A 22,476-nucleotide genomic window follows, 5' to 3' on the forward strand; every position below is an offset into this window, starting at 1 on the left:
GACCCAGGTATGGTGCACTGGGGATATATGTGAGCATGTAGATGTCTATTGCTGAGCAACTGAATCACAGCTTGTAATCTCAAAGCTGTGTGTAGCCAGCAATGTGTGCAAAGAATTTATTCCCATAAGTTTACTAAGTGGTTTTAAAGAAAACACTCTTTTGTATCTATCCTGTTACTTGAGCACATTTGAGTGATTTAAGTTCAAATCACCAAATTATAGGCTGATGTAGGCAGAGGTTATCTTTTGGTAGTTTCTGCAGTTGCTTTCCGTCCTGTATACTGTAGTTCTATGGTATATGGTTATATGAATGAGACAGGCAACAAATGAAAGCCTCTCCTAAACTACTCTATGTGTAGGTGAGTGCCAGTTCTGGAAAAAAACTAGAAGCTTTAAAAATAGTGGAACATAACCAAGAGGCAGAATCAGAGAAAACTTTCCCCAATTATGCCATAGCCCTGTAGCTGGGGCAATTCTCTACATGCCTGAATGACTTCTGCTTATGGTGACCATCGTAGCAGGTCTTGAGATTAAAACTACCATTAACGTGAGATTTCATTTTCTTCGGACTGGAAAAAAAAAAAAAACACTAATTTCTTCTAAAGCAAGTAACAGTTTTAAGAGAGAAAAATGGAAATATTTAAATCCATCACGATAAAACTTAAGTTGTTCTCAGCGTTTGGCTCAGTAGCCAAAAACACAAATTCCAAAACAAAAAAATTGTTCACACAACCCTTTTAAATTTAGATTAGAATAAATTAAATTAGCTTTTGATTAGATTAAACTAAATTGGATGCCTCTCCTAAAAATGGAAATGAAACAAAGGAAGCAGAAATTTGACCACAATTACAGGCAAAGTAGTGGTGGTAAACATGGCTTCCAAAGATGTTTGGGAATCAGATATCTACAAAGTCTCGTATTCAAATCTATGCCAGAACAGCAAGCTCTGACCTTGATAAGATTCACTTAGGATCCTATCTGTTCAAGACAGTCTTTTAAATACAAAGGTGAGAAAGAATAGAAACAGAAAGCAGAAGAAACACCCCTACATATTTTATTGAGTAGATAACCTTCCAAACGTTGGTGATTCCTGCCGCTCCCATCTTACCCGCAAAAAGTTGCATAAAAAAAATATGTGTAGGAAGTCTCAGATTGGCTTTTGTGGGGAAAAGCATACAAAACTAAAGATGACAGAATCTGCCAGTATACAATGCTATCAGTAGCCATTGCTGACTCAGAAGAGGCATCTCTCACAGTGATAGAGTACACATTCGCAGGTTACAAATATCCATGAAAATATCTGTTTTAGATACAACTAGTACTTCAAGGCATTCTGGCAAGCTAAAACAGATGTTCCAATGAAAGTAAGTTTATCCAAATAATATTTCTTGGTATGCTGCCATATCTTTGCCCAACTGAATTTATACAACAGCCATGACTAAATTTATATAGCAGTTATTGCAACATAAACATATCTTGCATTCTGCACATATGACCCTCAACATCAATGCATTAAGACTTTCCTGCCTAGTTGCCATTGCATGTGACAAGACAAAAATAAAACCACGAGCCTCTTGTGAACTTTAATCACTATATTAACACCCATGAGAAAAGCTTTGGGTGATCCCAATCTTGTTTAAGAGGGTTCAGCTGTAGATACTTACAGGATGTTCTGCCCCTGCTGATTGCTCATTATCCAAAATTAGCTCCCAGAGTAGTCTTTGCCATAGTGTCTGGCAAAGTGGAAGCTGGACCTGTTTTCAAGAGCTTTTGACATTCTCAGGACCTCCGCTCTTCCAGGAATGCATGCCTTCATGGAGCAGGATGTTACACAACTTTCTGCAGGGACATGTCAAAAGCATTGTTACTTCACGAGGAAATAAACCCCTGGAATAACAGGGCAGTGAGGATTTTGTTGCTTTCCTGATATAGTTGCCAATCTATTTGGGTTTTGGCTCACACTTAGTGGTTTTCAAGCCTAATGGGTTCAGGCTCTGTAATAGGTCCATCAGGTCTTGGACATAAGCAGTCCAATCTTGTAGGTTTTTTGAAAGCAAAATTCCTGTTGATCTTAGTGAAGTTCTCCCAGCATTCACAGAAAAAATGAATCACTTGTACTCACCTCAAAAAAATGTACCTGATGCAAAAAAGCCACATCCTCAATGAAAATCTTAGATTATGAAAATAGCCTCAATTATTTAATAGGCATGCTTACAGAAGCAACAGTATGTCAGTCAAAGCAGAGCAAAAAATAACACCTTTTATATACATAAGCTCTCTTCAGTGCATCTTGTATAAATTATTTTAGATGATAATTCAAATTCTTGGTAAGGCCAGACTTACAGTTTCTAAGCTCATAGAGCTTGTAAAAACAAATTGTTTTGTTGATTTCTTCTAAATTTTCCTAGACAAGTGGAGGTTACAGTAGCTGCTCTTTAATTCTAGTAGAATGATGTGCTGATGTAGTATGTTTATTAGCTGCAACACTTTTCAATGATACTTAGGGTAACTGAGCTGATAAAATGCTGGAGAGGTTGGTGAGTTGTTTTTTGGGGGGGTTGTTGTGTTTTATTTTGTTGTTGATTTTTCCATAGAAAAGTGTGGTTTTTTTGTCAAAATGTAAATATTTCACAAAATCGTTCATCGGAAGAAGTTTGGCCATTTTGTGTCAACTCTTGTGTTGACATTGTCAAAACATTTAAATTAATACGTTTTTCAGTTATTGATATATTATAGTAAGATAATTTATTTTACATATTTTATATATATTGCATACTGCACTTAACAAAATGTTAGTTGATCCAAAACCGATCAGAACAGCAATGCCAAAACCAACATTTCTCACCTTTTCAAGATGAAAATCTCATTTCCAAGTGAGATATTTCAATTCTTTCAAAGGACTTTTTTTTTCATGATTTCTCTTAGTTTGCTGTAAACTGCTTTGCTTTCACTGGCTTTGTGATAGGAGTGGAAATGTGCTCACTTTGAACACTTCAAAAAAATCACATCCTCTCATTTCATTTTTAAGATTTTTCCTGTTTCTTTTCACTCCATATCATTAATATATTTTTTTTAAACATTGTGGGAACCGTTGCTTGGTATTGCTACATTTTTCCATATGAAAATTTCTTTTAATGTGGCTATTATGTAAATAAATATGTCTAAAATATACTTTGCTATGTTACAAAGTAGAGCTTTAAAACATATGCTTCTTATAACTCTTATAAGAATTAATGAAACACTCATTCTTACGCAGTAGATCTAGCTTAACTTTGAAAAAATAGGTGAAAATGCTAACTAAAATAAATGAGATTGCTGTTAATGTTAAATATCCATTCAAACTACTTTGGTATTTAAATTTAGCTCATTCAACCTGTGGTGTATTAATTTGGAAGTAAGCCAGTTTCTCTTAAAAATAATAAAGTACTATGCAAATCCAGAAATGACTGTTTTGGAGCAAAGCTGTGCTTTTAATGCATCGACTGTCTTTGGGTGTAAGTGAGAGGAAAAGGCTTCTCAAACATCAAAATCGTGGTGTAGGGATGCCAACAAAAAGATTTTTACTTTTTCAGTTGATTCTGTTTGGCATTTCCCAAATCCTGACAATTTACTCCCACGGAAGCTGTAGTCTACACTAAAATAGCTGCAATTAAGACAAGCAATTCTGGACTGGTACTGGTCCCAGCCTGTGGTCACGGCAAGGTTGGCTGACAGTGAAGAGCTGGAGGCAGAGTCGAGCTTGGCTCTGTGCTGCACGCACCAATTCCAGTTCAATCATCAATGAGCTGCTTGCACCAAGGATTGTTCCACCAAAACACAGAGGTGATGAGCACGCCTGAAGCAGAGTCCATCGATTCAGTACCAGTTCAGGGTGGGTCTGTCTCCTTTGGCACAATGGGGAATAAACCATGTTCCTCATAGGGTGTCCATGAGGCATGAGAGGCCTGGAGAAGTCCCACTTCCATCCCATATTTTAAAATGCCTGGACATGAAGAGGCGTAACAGGTCTGCATGGGACTTGACTCTACAACAGGCAAGTTAAAAATATTATAGCAAGTGCACTTGTGATGGAGGAGCAATAGCCGCTCATTCTGGGCAGAAACACAGAGAGAAGAGTGCCCACTCTTCTTCACAAAGTTCACAAAGAGATGCATGGCTTTCCAGCAACAGCATGAAACAGAAAAATACATCCATCATCTATTTATAAATGACCAAGCCCCTCCAATAAGTGTCTTTGTGACCATGTCTCTGACTGCTCTGGCAGACCTTCCCCACCATGCCCATGCTCCACCGGAGCAGGCATTGCACCAAAAAAGGGGCATGCTGCAGTTCAGCACAGTGGTGATATCTGTGGGTGAAGCACCCTGTATCGTGTGAGTCAGAGAAGCTCTGTCTCCAGAAATGCATGTTTTTCTCTGCTTGCACAAAAAAAAAAATGTAGACTAAGCAATGTATTCATTATCCAGCAACTGGTGTGGGAGCAGGTAAATAAGGAAGAATTAAGGGAGTGAGGGGAAAACGGAGCAGGGCGACACAGTTCAACTTTCCCTGGGGAAGACAGATCTCTGTTTTTCAACACAGAAATAAGACAGGAAGTGATGCAGTCTGATCAAAAGGCAGCTTGAACCACATACAGCTTCCATTTAAAGTAGCTTGCAGCTGGCCAGCCTTTTTGAGGATCAGATCAATATTTGGCATAGGCCACTCTTGTTTGCTTTCAACTTTAGTCATTACAAAAGACCAAAGTTTTTCAGGTCATATAGACAATTTCTACCTGAAGGGAAAGTGAAAAATATGAGTATTTGCCAAGCTGAGGGAAAGCAAATGATATAAGGTTGTAGTTGCTTTACTAGAAGCAACCTTTCCAAACATTACACATTCTTAGTAGGAATGGTATTAACCCACTTAGAAACAGTGGGAACTCTACATCAACATTCAGGCTGATTTATTCTTGATCAGTCTGCTATTATCTAGGACTCTTCTTGAATCAATCAAAACCTCTTGTAATGGAAATACTGCGTAGCAAAAAGTGTCATACCTTGTAAAAAAGAAAATCCATTTCACTATTGGATATATCACATCAATAAAAAAATCACTTATCACTGGACAAGAAGACAGATTTTTTTCAAAGTGGCTGGGATTTGGGGGGAGGAGCAGAGGTTATGGTTAATGTTATTAGATTAGGACCACTGTTTGCAACTTACCTTTTGAATGATGTATTATGTTATCCAATGAAGCAAATCTACTGTGGCTTTCATCAGTTTCTCTTCTTCATACTAACAGCAGTAGGGATGAAGCTCTGCATTTTTTAAAGAAAACACGTTAAGAAAATTTAAAAAACAGTAGTTTGTACTTTTTTTTTTTCTTAACATCCTTGTTGGCATTCACATTTTTCCTTGAAAGGAATGGTGATGGCCAAGGATGAAGGTTGTGCCTGGGAACAGCTTCCCTCTGATTTCACATCAGGTGCACAGGGGTGCTGAACAGCAGTTTTCTACAAGGGTTTGTGAAGACCAGGTAAATCTTCTCTCATGGTTGTGTGGCCGCTCAGACTCTGAGGTGGGAAGGCTGGAGGAGTCTGGCTGGTATGTGCATGCTGAAACCAAACCCCAGCTCTTGGATGGCAGTTGGAGACCTGAAGGGAGGGTCTGACAGCTTCAAATGGGTGCAGGCGAGACTGCTGCAAAACCTAGATACAAGCTGAGTTGGGAAGGGCTAACACCGTAGTTCACCTTGTCACAGTCTGCTGCAATGCTGGAGAGAAGACATGCATTTCAGAATTAAAATAATAGTAATAATAATAAAATAATAATAATAATAATAATAATCATCATCATCATCATCATCATCATCTGCTGGTTTGGTCTAGACTTGCCTTCAGCAAAACAAGGCAGATTTTCCTGCTGGACACTGGAAGCTACTGTCAGAACAGGCAGAACATATGCCTGGGATTTGTCTGGCCTTTTCCAGCTCCTTTCATGCAACGGCTGAGGGGAAAAGCCATTGCATATTCAGTTACTGTCTCTTGTGGGGGAAGCAGTGGTCCTGGTAGGGTGAGGGCAATGAACAATGGGTCCTGACCCCACTGTTCTCCTGATCCCCCACATCAGGTAACGAAATCAATGTTGGCACAAAGAGGAGTGGAAACAACCAGGCATGGAAGCCAACCACGTTAACTCCCCTGCCCAGGGATAATGCTCTCTCTGATGATGCTATTACAAGGTACGGGCAAAATAGTAATGGGACAGATCCCCATGAGTGACCTTTGCCTGTGTAAGGATTAGTCCTGTAACAATCTTATCACACAGCATATTTTTAATCCAGTGCTTTCCTGCCCCTGGTTTTCCTTGGACACATCTTTCTCTCTATTCCCACCCCCCACCCCCCCCCAGCAGATCTTATGTCTACAGGTCCTATGGGGTTGCAGCATGAGCTGCATGCATCACGGGTGGCCCCACATCTAATGGGCTGTGATCCAGCTCTGGTCATGCCTCCTGGTATGGATGCGGAGCTGCCACGAATAACCAGGGAAACCCAAGCAGAAACAGAGCAGTTCTATGCGTCAGAGAAAAAAAACTCCTCTGTTTCAAATAAGCACAGATGAGTCTGGACCCAGCCTAAGCAATGTCAGCTTTTTGCTGGGAGTCTCAGAGAGGAGCACCCTCGATAGCTGTAGGAACGGGAAGACAGTGTGAAATTCAGAGCTTAACCTGCAATGTGTGGTGTCAAAGCTGGTGCCAAAAGTGCTCCACACCTGGAAAAGCTTTCTCTTGCATCCTCATGTGAGAGTCTCAGGATTCAGGTGAGCAAAAATGCAATGGAGAGACTCCCTTTTGAGTTCCTTGTGCTCTGGCATGACAACAGGCTGTCGGGGAGGGCAGGGGATTTGTGCCCTGCTCTCCACACCTCCTGGCCACCAGCATCTAATCTTTGGCCAAGAAGCAAAGCTGAGCAGTAAAACTGTGGTTAGGCATGAGTTAATACCTCTCACACAGGCCTTGTACAGTGATGCCAAAATTCAGCGAGCTGGGGAAGGTTGCATGAAGCCTCTTTCCGTGGCATCTCTCCGAAAACAGTGCCGAGGCAGCTCGACTGTCCTCTCTAGATAGCAAAGGAAAGCAAGGGAAGGGGGGTGAGCACAAAACCTGGGATTTTACATCTTTTGATATGAGGTTAAGGATAAACAAGGTGAAAAATGTCATGCCAACCCCACAGAAATCACTTGACATCACAAAATAACTTATCTCCATGATTTTACCTGTAAATCATTGATAAAGCCTACATATTCTTAGAACATATTGAAGTTCATGGATCAGCTCCTGCAATGCAAATTCCATCAAAACATCATTTCCTATTTTAGACCTTATGTGGTCCCATAAACTGGGGACTTAGTTAAGCTGAAGTCTGTAACAGAATGTAGTCCTACAGAGAAGCTCTTTCTACAGAGGGAGATTGTTTGAATTCAGCTCCTCTGCGATTACAGGAAAAGCAAGAAATTCTGTGGAACATCCTCCCAGGGCTCTTAGTTCTCCCTATTAGTTTAATTTCCATTCAATCATTAGGTGAAAGAAAGCGTTTGTGAAACAAACCAAAACACTCATGCACACATGAATTCACTCAGAAAAAAGGGTTGTGGAAGGCAGACTTTTCTCACATACAAGATATAGAGTCCAGTCTTACCATCCCTTGGCCCTGGATCAGGCCATAACAATCCACCCCACTTTTACTACCTGCTGGATCTCTCCCCATTCACTTCAGGACCTCAGTTCTTTGGTGGTCTTCTGTTTTGACATCTGCTTACTCTTATCTCTAATCAGTTTTGCTGATAGACATTTCCCCTGAGTGCGGAGAAGCTAATAGATTTTATTTTAAAACAACTACTACTTAGTAGTCAGGAAATTATCTTTGTGGCCTGCACGGGTGAGAGACCCAGTTGCCAACATTCCGATGCAGACAGCTCAAGTCTCGCCCAGCTTTATCTGATTTGCTCTGTTTTATTCCTTATACTCTCAGAACATAATGGCATAATGACTGCAATACATTTTTGTTTAAACTGCAATTAGGCAGAATGCACAATATCCCAAGGCACTGCGTGATCAGGGCACTGTAAGTAATTGTTAAATAACGCGGCACTTAGCTATGGTTTCTATCAAGAATTGCACCATCTGCCAAACCAAGGAGCTGCACTTGGAACATGCTGCTTACAGTGAGCCAGAGCAGTTCCAGCAATTGTCACTCAATGCAAAACTCCTCATTAGAAAAGTATAACAAACTGCAAGGTTTTACAGGGAGAACAATGTCAGCTTTCTGCCCTTGACTGATACAAAAGCTTACTAGAATATGCAGCAGCCCACATTTTGCTGCAGTGGTTGCACAAAAGATGATGGTTCTCCAACTGATATAAATGCCATAGCATCCTACAACAGGGTGACTTTGTGGGTTTTAGTGATGGTACATTGAATCCCCAGCTAGAGAGCAGCAGTCTATTGCATGTGGTGGACAAAAGTAAAATAAAAAAAACAGCTCCAACGCTTTCCAAACCTTAATGAACCATAACGTAAAAGCACAGTACTAGAAAGTAAACTGTGAAGAAGTTACTACCCTTTTGCAGGATGCTTGAGAAAACCCCTGACAGCCTTCTTGTTGTTGATTTTAATCAAGTGAAAGGAACCACACAGGTATGAAGAGCTGAGTCCTAGGTAATTTCAATCTGAACTTTCAATGGGAGCGGGATGGTAAGGAATGTCTGCATCTTGGCTTTTAAACAGTAGTCTTTCTTTAAAAAATCAATTTTTTTTCTGGGTCTATCAAATGCAATTTTTATTGAATTTCCTTCTGCTGGTTTGTTTTTATTCCATTTCAGTGAAAACAAAGAGCACACACTTGCAAAAACACGTCTCAGTCCAGACGGTCAGTGCAGGAAATTCCTACAGTTCTGGTGAAAACTGGGACTGGAGGGAGGAGGGGGTACATATTCAGCGTCTCTGCTGAAGGAAGGGCTACAGCACAAATCCAAGAGATGCTTGGCCATTTTGGGTCTGTGCCACTAGCTGGGGTGAGGGCTTTTACCTGGTGGCTCAGGTGAATGCAACAGCACTTTGCTGGGATGTGGAAAGCCCTAGCAAGCGCACATGGGGAATAATAACCTGAAGTTATGGCTTTGAGGCCGTCTTGACACTGAAATGCATAGGAAATCTGGAATCCTCAGTTCAATTGCTCACAGAATAGCTTAGTTTTATTTATTTCTAAAGCATTGCGCAAATCTAAAACCTGTTTATAAATTCACATCTGTATTCACAACTGAAGTGAAGGAAAATATGGACCTGCACAACATCCCCAAATCAGACTGCTCTCTTCCCCAAAATGGGTCAAGACCGCACCTCGCTAATTACACTTTATAAGCTCATGTGATTGAAGTAAGCAAATACAGCAAAGCCAGGAATGCGAAGTCTGTTCTAGACATTCGTGTTTTGATGGCTCCTCGTCTCCACGCCTTATCTGCACTCTTACCAGAGCGGCTGGCAAGCACCGTCTCCAAAGTGCTGATGTCTCCATGCAGTTGCAGATGGGGAAATAACATCAAATCTCCTCCCTGGGAAAAGGCTCTGCAGAGCCCCGAGCCATGCAGCCAGTTTTCTTGTCACTCCTTGCAAAGCAGTGATCTCATCCTTGCTGTCTCCAAATTTTGTATCTCCAGTGTAGGAGAGGGAAGCAGCAAGGGACAAGGGGAGAGGGAGAGGAAAGCTGCTAGAAGAAAGACCCCATTGTTACATGTTCTTATTTGTGTGAGTACTTGCCAAGACAACAAGATTGGGTCTGATGACATGAACTTAAGGGTCAGTGGGGAGCTGTGCAAAAATGCTTGAACTCCTTGTGCTCGTGATCCTTTGGAAGAAAAAAGGCAACTTCCAGATGTGAAAGATCCTTCCTTCACCACTCAGTCCCCTAAATCTACCAGATTATACAGCCTGAAACTGTATTCATTTGCATGGTAGAGCAATTGCGATATTTGCCTTGGAGGGAGAACTGGACCAAAATCCTAGACACAACCACCAAAGCACTTCAGGCAATTGGTATTGAAATGAAGTTGAATTTAAGTTCAGATTTAAACTTCAGGGACATGTTTATAAAGCAAAGGATAAATCCAGGATCTACACTTAAGAAAAGATTGGGAATGAACTGCAAAAGCCTAAGGCTGCAGTGTACATCTTGCATAGGGAAAACTGACAGTGAAAGCAAGATGAAAATATTCAGGTATTAATATAAGTTGCCAGAAAGTCAGACAAAAATGTCATGCACAAGCCCAGAGCTGGGCCTCAATGACTCTCTTCTATGCCATCATCATTTATTCAGAGGGAATTTATTCTGCCTTTGGGTCAGTTTGCACCCGCTGAGGATGTTTCCCCCAGCCCCATCCATCTGGGTCTCACTGAAAGTGGTCACAGCTCTCGGGGAACCTGGTGCTGATGGGGCCGACAGCATGCATTGACGGAGCAGACACAGCACCTACAAAACCTTTCGTGGTTGTACCCAGGAGGGAAAGAAAGCTCTCTTTCCTGCTAACACGTACTAGATATGAGGCCCAGTAGCGATGCTGATACTTAATAATTAATTTTAATAGTTAGCAAGCACCTTTTGCAGCAGGTGCCCGTGACTTTGCAATGGACGAGCAGATCCAGGTTCAAGCCGCCTCCTGTCCACTCAGACTGACACCACCGTGCCTTTTCCTCAGCTCCCTCTTTTCCAAGGGTGTGTTTGAACGAAGGCTGTAAGCACTTGCTAATTTGGGACTTGTCTGGTAATAGCCTGGTGGCTCTGCGCTTCTAATGTTTGTGGAGCCAAACCGATGATTACATTGTGCTCCCAGGTTTCCCCTCCTCTGCAACTTTTTCCAGAGTATGTTTCTGCCCTTACACTCCGGCATCCACCTCCCCGCAGCCCCTCTTGCCAATCCCCCCTCCCTTTTTCTTTAAATTGCCCTGGTCTTTGTTGTACTAATTAGATTATCTCTGCCTCAGGGACCCAGAGAGCAGCCCCAACAGAGCACAGCCTAGAAAGACAGGACACATAATCCCTGTTATCAAGGGGGCTGTCATTTGGCATGTAGATCAACTAATTCTTTCAATACCATGGGAGCAATTGTACATCTTAATATTGATTTTTCCCCCAGATACGATCTCCTACATTCCTACATCAGTCTCGCTTGCCCTGGCTAAAAGGCTCCATTTATTGCAAGACAATACCGCATGCACACGCGCACAAACTCTGGCTTGTGTAACTTCACAGACAAGAAGGTGCTTCGCAGGGAGGGCGAGAGAGCGAGCCAGCACTGAAGAGGCAAGTTAACACAACAGTCTCAGAAAGGAGCAAGGAATAAACCAAACCTGCTGCACTTTCACTTTGCATTACAAAGTAATGAATTCAGAGCTGACTGACGTTGGAGGCTGAAGGGCAGCCATAGGAAGGGGCATTAGCAATAAATCACGCTAAGAGAAGTAATGCTTTGAGTCTAGTCATATTGCTACCATTCAGCAACCAGTCTCTTAAATAAGTTTTTGCTTGTTTCTCTTGCTCATCCTTTTCACCCACCCGAGTATTAATTTTAAGAGATGCTGTTCATATATTGTACTCTATACCAAATATTTGTAGCCAATTGCAAAAAAACGAGAAACACGACAATGGACTGACCTTCACCTTAGACTTCAAAATGCCTTAAATGATAATCAACAAATCCTCTTGCCTAGGCACAGACCCCCCCCCCCTCTCTTTCCTGCTGCCTTTCAAGGCCAACAGTGAGTATCTTGGTTCTTGAGGTATTCACTGCTGCCAGTTTAGAGGACTTACTTGTTGGTGCACCAGGGATTTTCTTAGCTTTAGGTGGTCTACATTATCTTCCTAGAAATGTATGTCGCCAGACACCCCATGTTCAACTGCTTTCATGTAATGTTTTTTGTACCGAATTCCATTCCGATCATTACCATTAAAAAGCAATTTTGGATGATATAATCCATTTTCCACTCTCATCCAAATTTACATTAGAAATGAAGAGGAAAGAAATAATTCCCCAATAAAGGAACAGGGAAAAAATTCTGCAGCTCCACCACCTAAGTCTTACACCAGCTGAGGACTATGCAGCTTTAACAAACAGTCTGTAGAGCCTGATGTTGGCACCTGTTAATACCATCCACAGAGCTGAATGTATTTAATTGCCAGACAGGAAACTTTATCCACAGCACTGGGATCATGTCCCTGTCTTCCAACAAGTGTCATAGGATCTCTCACTTCCTCCTGGACAGCCACCAGAGCCAGAAAAAACAGGACCTGGGTTCAGTGTCTCAACTGAAAGCAGATCTCCAGCAGTGCAGAGCTTCCTGTAGAGCTTGTATAACTCAGCCAGCATCAAAGACAAATAAGCATCGTGGTTTGGTGTCTCCTCCTTTGTTCAAGGGCTCCCTCTGCCTCAGTTACCTCCTTTCCTCTCTCTACTAGCCTTTCAATTTCTGCTTTCCAAGCACCCATCTTTTCCAGATAAATCTTGGCCTATTATTTCCAGGACGCAATAACCCATACATCTGAATTATATTCAACTTGTGAACGATACATGGACCTCCATAAAGAAAAAAATCACAGAACTCTATGCTTATGCAGTGCGGAAGGGTGATACATCAAAAAAACTCCTTAAGTCCACCAGCACAATTCAGAGATATTCACAAAAAGCAATGTCATAAAAGAGCACAATCCCTTCAAAAATAAATTCTGGGATGGATTCTGAATTGAGAAAGAGAAATCTTGGCAAATTAAATTTATAAGTACCCAACATGCCTGGCCAGCAGTGTGGTGGGGACATGCTCCATCCTGTGAGATGTGAGGGCTCACTGCTTCTGTGGCATTGCAGGGAAGTGTTAGCAGTTCAACAGCACCCTGGAAAATAAAAGCATAACAGATGTACAGAGAAAACAGAGGCTTGAACCCCAAAGGACTTTCAAAAGCAAGCCCAAATGCAGATGCAATATTGATGAGAGGAGACGTGAACTATTTCTCCCAGACTCTGACGTAGACTACACATGCTGGCTGGGTAACTGAAGAAGCATGGAGAGAAAGGTGAGAAAAAGTGAGTGCTTATGTTGTCCCTCCATAATATTACCTCTGAGACCTTAGGGGCTGTTGGCTCCTTCTATCCCAAAGCCTGGAATATAATACTGACAATGAACATCAACCAACTGTTAATTTCTCCCCATTCCCTGAAAAGAAGGACAGAAACTTCTTTATATGTCATGACAGCAACTCAATAACAGCATTGAATGAAAGCATCTTGTTTGGAAGGGATTTCAGATGAACAATTGCTGTGACTGAAGAATGCACTTAAATGGTTGCTTACATTTCACCCAGGAGAACAAGAAAGCAGAAAGTAACGGAAGAGGGATTCTCTTGCACAACAATTTCTTCAGAGCATGGCCACAGCCCCATGCATTACTGAATCCAAAAAGGAGATGCAAATTTATAGGTGATACCAAAGGATCAAACTGTGCAAGGGTTTCTGGGAGCCATACTCCTATGAAATTATAGCTCTGCAAGTACTGAGGTCAATGAGAATGTGTTTCCTATAGTCTTGCAATTTGATTTTGTGTATGTGTGTCTAAACCTAAACTGAACTGAACTTTACTAAACTGAAATTTTAGACTGGAACTATTCCTAAAGTCAGGGGGAGTGGGGGTGGGGTGGGGAGTGCATTTTTGGATTCTTTGGTGTCCACGAATGGTCGAGTTCACCATCTCCTTCAGTGGGAGCTATTCATGCACTCTCTGTCTGAGATATTTACTGCCATGAAATCTGTAAGGATTAAACACCTTAGAATTGTTTGGTTGATGTTGCCCAATGATTTTGAAAGTTAATTTTGAGGCGGAGGTAGACATGCACACAGCCATACAACATGCACCACGGGACTCCATATATCACGATTCCTTAGAGAGTTGGTTTTACACCATGTCTTGCATAAGGAAGCATAACAGCAGCTGAGAAAGAATTTCAGATTTCTTCTGGTTTGCAATATTTTGGAAACTCATCCTGTACATATTTTTTAGGGTTATTTTTACACAAACTAGAAATGATGCTTAAAATCTCAGTGAAACTCCAAAACCATGATTCCAGAAACACCATTTGCAAGCACAATGGCAAGCCCTTGCTGTGCCTTTACTTTAGGGCTCACACCTGCTCATTTTGTGTGAAGTCTGAGAGTCTTCACAGCATGACACAGAGGTGTCATACCTATCTGGAGACTCTACAGAGCACAGGGGCCCTCACTCCAGCCCTGGAAGCAATGATATTTCCCTGGGTGTAGTGCTGTGCCCAGCCTAATTAGCGGTGATAAGAGGAGGTTGCATTATCTGCAGAGCTGCTTCTTGCCTTCAGTTTCAGCGTGGTGAGGGAAGCTTGAGGACATTTGTGTTGCCCTCCGTGGGACTGCACACATCCATCCAATATTTCTTTGCGTGAGCTCCTCTCCCCACCACGGTGCCCAGTGCCCAGAGCCAGGCAAAGTGCCAGGGAAGGTCCCCAGAGAGCTGCAGGGGAAGACAGCTTTCCATCACGCCTGCCAAGTCTGTGGCCCTAGTGCAGCTCTGCCAAGGAGGGGAAACCTGAGGAAATACGTAGCGGCACATTCCTCAGCATCGCCTTTCCCTGACGGAGCTTGCACCTACCCTGGCCCCGTGCCATGCAGCCATCTGGGATGGGGAGAGCTGCATGGCACTCTTTGTGGGACTGTGTGCCTTAACGCCCTCCTTTTCCTTTGCCACAAGCCCGTTTTCTGTGCCATACCTCAGCAGTGGAGCCAGGTGAGGGGCTACATCCCTGAAGGTCTCTGCTACCTGCAGGACAACCAAGCCCAAGTGCAAGCTGATAGAAGAGTCTTTAATGTAAAATAAAATAAAATAAAATATAAAATAAAATAAAATAAAATAAAATAAAATAAAATAAAATAAAATAAAATAAAATAAAATAAAATAAAATAAAATAAAATAAAATAAAATAAAATAAAATAAAATAATAAAAATAAAATAAATAAAATATTACATCACCTGCATATAGTCATAGGCAGAAGAGCCAATTTCACACCATATGGGGGAAAAGGATGCCCACACTCCCACTCGGTGGAGGGCTCCAGGGTTTTATCTCCCCCCAGGAGGGACGTACTCGGTGCATCTGCCCCGTGGCAGAGGAATGCCACCCGACAGTGGCAGCCGCTATCAAGCCTGACATATTCAGTGAATTCTTTGGCTTGTCATCTACACTATGTTTTTTTTCCTGGTCTTAACAGCCTGTTTGGCAGGGACCAGAGGAAAGGGGAGGGGTGGCCGGCAGAGCTGGCGAGGACCAGGGTGTTTCTCAGGTTGGCAGCCAGCAGTGACACCGAGCATCTCTTTGGGAGGCCTTCTCCTGACAGGGGACACCACCATGGATTTCACTTGGGCCATGTAGTCTTCAAGAAGCAAATATCCTGCCTCCCCAAAATGCTGTTAGAATAACAACAACAACAAAAAACTAATCCCAGAATAAATCTTAGAGGCAGACACAACCCCAGGGACTCTCCCAGTCACACCAGTAAATCTAGGTTTAATTTGATCCCATTAAAATTTTCTTGAAAAATTTTGTGGTGGCTTCTTTGTGATTCCTGCGGATTTCTTCTAGAGGAATATCTATTTCTGAACAAATTTTCAGGTTTTGGGGGTACAAAAAGGGTGAAGATGATTACATGCACACATCTATCAACAATTTCTTTTTCCATCCAAGCTTTCCCACAGGAATAACAGATTCCACAAGAGCATGGGCAAAAGAGCTCCCAAAGGGTATGTATAGGATTATGCCCTTCATGCATCATAAATGGTTCATTTGCACCATATCAGGCATATTGGGTATCTATCTCTTGGTCTCCTGTCCCAGATGTCCTAGAGAGCAATTAAAAAGCACTCATCGTACATAAAATTAATTTTCTTTTCACAGTTCTCCACTGGAGAGAAACTCTCAGCAGAAGGAAGACGATACCAATACACAATGCGACTGATATACAGTTGTCTTGGAGGACAGTAGGATTTAAGCACGGAATGACAGCATGGATTTGGATAGGAGACAAAGATTATCCAAAACAGAATGTAGATAGGCAAAAAGGAATGAACAAAGCTGTAAGAGTACTGAGCAACGGGGTGGTGGAAAGGAGAGACTCCCCCAGCACCCAGGGAGTTGCACAAAATGGCTAGGATTTCACACACACACACATGCAAAATCTTAAGATATATCTCTATTTATCTTGAAAATTGCAAAATGGCTCATATCACAAAGGAGGAGAAAAAAAAATAAAAATTAAAAAAAAAGACAAGAAGACATATTCCAAGTCAACATTTGAATGCAAAGAGTTTCATGGGGAAGGGACAGAGGGCTGTGTTTTCTCAGATCATAATTATGTCAGATGGCTCTAGATCAGGCTCACCAAACAAGCGGCCATGTCAGAAGAGCATCCTCTACAGCTGGCTCTTCTTCCCAACCCCACTGCCTTTCCTTCCCTAACACAGCAGGATGGGAATGCAAGGACCTCCAGGCTCCTGGTCCATCATTTCACCCTTTCATCAGTGTGTGTAAGTGCATCACAAAGGTATAGAAAACAGAGGTAATATTTAATAGTTCCGTATTTAAAGGTGTAAGTTGGATAGTTTTTCTGGAATCCTGTTCACTCTAAAACCTAACTCATGTTCATTTAATCAGGTCGTTAGTCACACATACTCTGATTTCTGTGCATGAGGCTGAAGAGCTGGCAGCTCTGTGCTTTCCCATTGCCAAGGGACTAACCACCAAGCAGCCGGCTGCTATTTAGGTTCCCTGACGTTTTTCATTACAAAATTTTATTTTCATCTGCTTTGCAAAGCTTCAGGATGAAGTTTCCATGGCAGTGGTCCGAGACCGAACACGTGGTGTTTGCTATAAATTCCCATTAAGATGGTCCTTGTTCCTTTTGTGAAAAGATGTATGTTGCATGTGCCATAGCAGAAAAGATATGTGCTATACTAATGCAAGTATGGTGCAGCTTTAAGGTCTGCAGCCTTTGAAGAAGCGGATTGAAATCTTGGGAGAAGGAAACTGTTTGTAAACAGTACATTTAGTGAGGTCAGAGTCAAAAAGAAGAAAAACAAGGCAGGATCAAGTGGTACACAGGGCAGGGGCTCATCAGGGTGAGATTTTCATTTAATTTCATGGGATGAAGAATGGATAAGCAGCCAGATGAGAGTGATAGGCTAAAGAGAAAAGTGGTGGGATGTGAAAAAGTGCAGAGGAGTACCTGGATGCAGTGGTGGAAGTGGGAGCAAATGCATCAAGGAGGGATGGAGAGCCATGCACCACCAGCACTCTCCAGGAAGGCATGGCGAGGAAGGAGAGAAATAAAGGCCAGGTGATGGAAGGACCTGAAATTTGCGGGTGTAGGATCCGGTCAAGATGGATAAATCAGAGATGGTCCTCCAGGAAGAGAATGATATCAGAGGAAGAGCTCGGCAGCCTGAAGACTGGGTTCAAGAGCATTAAAGCTGTGGGGAAAAAAGTAAGCTTATGAGTTCAATGGAAATATTATAAAAAATCATTTCTTAAAATGAGATTTTGATATGCAGTTTCAAATGGTGCACAGACTTCTTCCCAGATTTCTGATCCATATTCTTGGGTTCAAGCATTCAGTAATAAACTCATCATTCTTGGAGACCTACCTGTTTTTATGCCTGACAAATTACTCCTGGAGTAATGTATTAATCTTCCCACACAAATAAAAAACTGTAGTTCCCCTACATACCCAGAGGCACAGCATGCCCAATTTACCTGTCCCAGTCAGTTGTAAAACCAGATTCCAGAAGCTAATAGCTAAATTCTCCAGATTATTAAAACCAGCACAGTATAAATTCTTTCTCACTCTCTCTATATAAATATTTCAAAAATACCCCTAATAAAAATAGGAATCACAACCAGGACTGCATTACACCCTGAGAGACACTACATCATCTAGGTCTGGTATACGTCAGTGGTATTTGATTCGTTCACGTGTTATATCTGGAGGTCAAGTGAGGGAGTGATTTTGTGTACCCAAACTTTAGGTGTCGGACCTCTGAAGCAGATTAATGATGTCTGCGTAAAACTCCCTCTGATAAAATACTGTGGTCCAGACCTCATCTCTAGCCTGATCACAGGACTAAAACGATCTTCGTTCTTTCAATTCAAGCTAAACTGCTGTTGTTTAACTTATTCTTAGTAATGGCACAGTTCAATGAAATTTATGAGCAAGAAGAGCTAGAGCACTCTTCACTCTTTCTTGAATGTGTGTGCTAAGAGGAAAAAAATATATATATATTTATTTCTGCCAGAAAGGCTCAAAAGATTTCTCTCAGATCACACTGAAGCTCATAAAAAGTAAATAATCATCTTGTGGGATGTTGAACACCCGCAAGTTGCTGCCCTCTAGAAATTATGGCTTTTCACGATTGCCTCTTAAGAACACAAAAGGTTTGCTCGTAGACATGGCGGTGGGCTGAGCCCTGGATTTTGCCCTGGTTCTCCCCCTGACCTGGAGAGTGATGTGAAAAAGTCATTTTTCTGCTGGGTGCCTTTGCCTCATTTCATTGTCCCCGTCTTCTGCATTTGGCTCTCACGTTGCCTGCACACTGCCTAGGAAAACCTCGACCGCAGCCCATGCGTTCAAGGGTAACTGAATTACAATTAGTCACCCTGATGCCAGCGGGGTAGCTCTGGATAGTCAGTACTTCATTACTCATTTCTATTTATTTGGCTGAGGTAGTTGCAAAGCCTATTTTTAATTTACAGTAATAAAAATGTTGACAGAGGGCTGCTGCTTTTGGAAGAAAAAATAATCAGGACTTTCCCAGACTGAAAACTGTTTAGAGCACTACTGCCATCCATCACTTCGTTCAGCTCCGTGATAACTCGTTCCTTGCAATTGCAAGTCATTCTCCATCAACATACAGCTCCCCTCCACACAGACAGCTTTCGAGCAAGACACAAAAAGAAATAGGCACAACGCTGCTTATTGGTAAATAAATCAAAGGAGGGGAACTGGAAGAAGGAAACAACACAAAGCTCTCTCTGTCAGGACCACAGAGATTTATGTGAGAGATTCACTGATACTTCGGGCCACTGGTGCCATTTTCCAGGGTACGAATGGATGGATCTTTTGCATACATTTTTGCTGGGTTGACTTAAGTAAGTCTTGACAACTCTCTTTCCCTGGGGACTAGACTAAAAGTATTGTTTAGAAATCTAATATATGGTTTATTTACTCAATTTGTGCTGAGCACTACAGTTCCTTCAGGCCAGCTTCAGCAGTCCATTACTCCATTAATGCTCCATTACTGAAATTAGTGCTGTAATTGGAAGGAGGGAGGATGATGGGGAAGGGGACACTTTTTAAAGGAGCAGGTCCTGCTTAATCCCATCATGAAAGAAACCATTAGAGGACTCAACTGCTCCTCCCCGCCCCCAGCTCCTTCCCCGCACTTAGAGAAAGGAGTAGGCAAAAGAAACTTCTCTCTGATGAACGACATGCAATAGTTGTGCAGTGAACAAGCCAGTCCAAGGACCACATCAACTGCTCCCCTTCAAATCAGAGAACACAAAAGCAACATCAAGATGACAAGCATCTTACACATGAGGGTGACAAAGAGAAACACCTTCTCCAGAAACACGAGGACAACCTGCTCCCTTCATCCCTCACAATTGTCCAATGCCCCCCGGTTTCTTCTTCTCCCTTTCCTTCATCTTTCTGCTGCCCCTCCACATGTAGCTTTCAAGCTCCAGAAATGTGAAGACACTTCTGTGTCTCCAGCAGACATCTTCCTCTGAGCTTCTGGTCCCTTGCATGGATGTGGCACTACTTACGGAGCCACTGGTGCAGTCGCCTCTGTTTGCCTTACAGCTACGATCTCTGCTAGTCCCACAGTTATTTCCATGTTCTATGAGGTCACCACCTGGTGCTACAAAATCCTCCTTGAGCTCACAGAAGATGTAACTGTGTTTGGGCTGGCAGAGATTCCTTTTACTGCTTTGCTTCACTCGTCTGCCCCCCAAAATACTGCCCTCAAAATACTTCACAGCATGAAGGAGTTGGGAATATGCTTGAGTATTTATCAATTAGCCAGCTAAATTACAGCAAGAAAATTTCATGGATGTTGTATTCATAAATTGTATTCATGCATACAGTCATATAGTTTGCAATAACCTTTCAATATTAAATACAAGCTGGTTATTGAGTAATGAATACCCTGTACAGTTATACTGGATAACTGAAATACATGCTGCAAATATACATATTTATTGGTTTAGTTAAATAGAAGACCTGCCAGAAAACTAGCAGGAAGGTAACACAATAGCCCTAGAGAGGTCATCTGTTAAAAGAGATTAAAGAATTTACAATAAGAAAAAATGTCTGAGCTTTTAGCCGGGATGCTGCTGCTTCCATTTTCCAGCTAGTGACAAAATTTGTTTTGCTAAGGCTTGAACTGAAAAGTCCCAAAGGAAACCAAAGATTTTAAGGTTTTTCCTTATGAGGGTGGGGGACTGCAAGGGCAGACAACAATCCCAAATTTGTTCATGAGGAACAGACAGACGCAGGGATGGTCTTTACTGGAGGGGTCAACATAGTAAAATTTAGTTGTCCACTATTACAACATGGTGGGATTTAGGGTAAAGTGAATGTCAGTCTTTTTTGTGCATCAAAATATCCTTCTCTTCTCACATGTAGTTTCATTCCTATCATCCAGCCTCAGTAAGATTTTCTCTGGAAGAGCTGTTTGATTGCCAAGACAAGCCTCCAAAGGTGGCCCGTGCCTGGCCTCGGCTCTTGCTGCAGCACAGGGGAAGAAGGTGGAGTCCAGGGGAGGCACCCCCAGAGAAATTGGGTCCCTCCTAGGACAAGGAGGCCTGTTCCCATGGTACTTTACAAAAAATAAAATAATAATAATAATAATTAAAAAATAACAAATACAAACAATCCTTGCATCTTATATACTATATAAAAAGCTAGCTCCCTTTCTTCAGATATCCATTTTTCAATGGTGGCTCTGCAGCCTTTATGGCCTAAAGCAAAAACGCTTTTCCTTGAGTCTGTGCTTCTGATCCAGGAAGCTTACCCCCAAAACCTCTCCCGGGCTGAGCCAGGCAGGTGGGATAAGAGCTTGTCACTGCTTCCTCGCCCAAACACAGAGCAGCAGGTGAAAGCTAAGGAAGCAAAGGCAGGATGCATCAACAAGAGACAGCGGATCACTGGTCGGGATGGCTGTAAACTTCTCTGTGGGATACATGGGCCATGGCAGTGCCAGAGCAGCCCAGTGTCCAGTGTCACCACCTCTCTGGGCACCCGGCAGCCTGTGGGGGATTGAGCCAGGCACCAAGGCTCCCCCTGCTCCTGAGCCCTGGGCTGAGGAGCGCAGGAGCACGGTGGGACAGATTTACTCCTGATGTGAACACTACTGAAAGACGGGGGTTTCAGCAAGCTGGGGACTGGCAGGATACGCTGGAAATAATACTACAAGAACAGTAGAGCCCTGATTCATATTTCTTCATCTTTCTAACTCATATTTCAAGCTACCCTGGATTTCTGAACAAGATCAGAGAGAAAACAGCTGGAAGGGACAGGTGAATGCCCCCTCAGGAATTAAATCCCAATTAACACACCATCAGTGATGAAGAACACGTTTTACATGGTCGATTAAAAGACTCCCCTCTATTGATCTTTGCAGCTCATCATCATCCTACCCCATGCACAGAGCGCAGATACAGACCCGCCATCTAAATTTATTGAGACTCCCGGCAATCAATAGGTCGGGCTCCTGGAGCAGCATTATGCACAGAGCATCTTGGCGGCCTCGGTGCAGCCCCAGGTCTCCAGGAGGTCTCTGCAGTGCCTGGACAGTTCAGGAAAAACCAGGGCTGCTCTGCATTTTCTCCTTGTCAAAGGCCAGACAAACAGCCCTGTGACAGAACGACAACCACAGCGATCGAGCCTCCTGAGCGGAGTACCTGGAGGCAGCAGACAGCCTGCTGCGTGAGCGCTGCAGGTCTCATTTAAGCAAAACAAAAGTGAGTAGCTGTAATTTCACAGATGGGAGCAATTCATTAGCTGGGAAAAGATGTGGTTGCTCTAATCAGGAGTGACTGGGGAGCTTTTGATGCAAATGGCCATTTGCAGCTGCCTCTCGCCAGGTCAGTGCAAGGCAATATATAGCGAGATGGAAAAATGAAACTGCGTATTAATTTGATAGCCTGCAACAGCACGACAGCATTGCCAGGCTGTATTTCTAGGCCCTGCCATGTGCTCAGTTGATCTGCCACTTCTGGGTTTCCTGTTACATGATAACAGGAGGACTGCACCCTCTGTTCAGTCACCCACACAACTGCCCTTCGTGTGGCTGCAATCAAAGGGGCAGAGCTAAAACA

The 22,476-nt window shown here is 42.6% G+C and overlaps 1 protein-coding gene and 1 long non-coding RNA gene across 3 annotated transcripts in view; one reads left to right on the forward strand and one right to left on the reverse strand.

Annotated features, from left to right (window-relative positions):
* Nucleotides 1–22,476, forward strand: part of SEPTIN7 (septin 7) — a 594,594-nt gene that overhangs the window by 348,973 nt on the left and 223,145 nt on the right. The gene's annotated exons all lie outside the window — the stretch shown is intronic.
* The window catches only part of LOC308191041, a 39,016-nt gene continuing 17,236 nt past the window's right edge, over nucleotides 697–22,476 (reverse strand). The window contains exons 3-7 of the long non-coding RNA XR_013947668.1: nucleotides 17,327–17,570; nucleotides 12,823–12,921; nucleotides 6,985–7,101; nucleotides 5,205–5,754; nucleotides 697–4,024 (exon numbers count right to left, since the gene is read on the reverse strand). This is a non-coding gene — a long non-coding RNA (uncharacterized lncRNA). The remainder of the gene's footprint in view (nucleotides 4,025–5,204; nucleotides 5,755–6,984; nucleotides 7,102–12,822; nucleotides 12,922–17,326; nucleotides 17,571–22,476) is intronic.

The sequence above is a fragment of the Anser brachyrhynchus genome (assembly GCF_964034855.1).
Source record: "Anser brachyrhynchus genome assembly, chromosome: 2".
Taxonomy (NCBI): Eukaryota; Metazoa; Chordata; class Aves; order Anseriformes; family Anatidae; genus Anser; species Anser brachyrhynchus.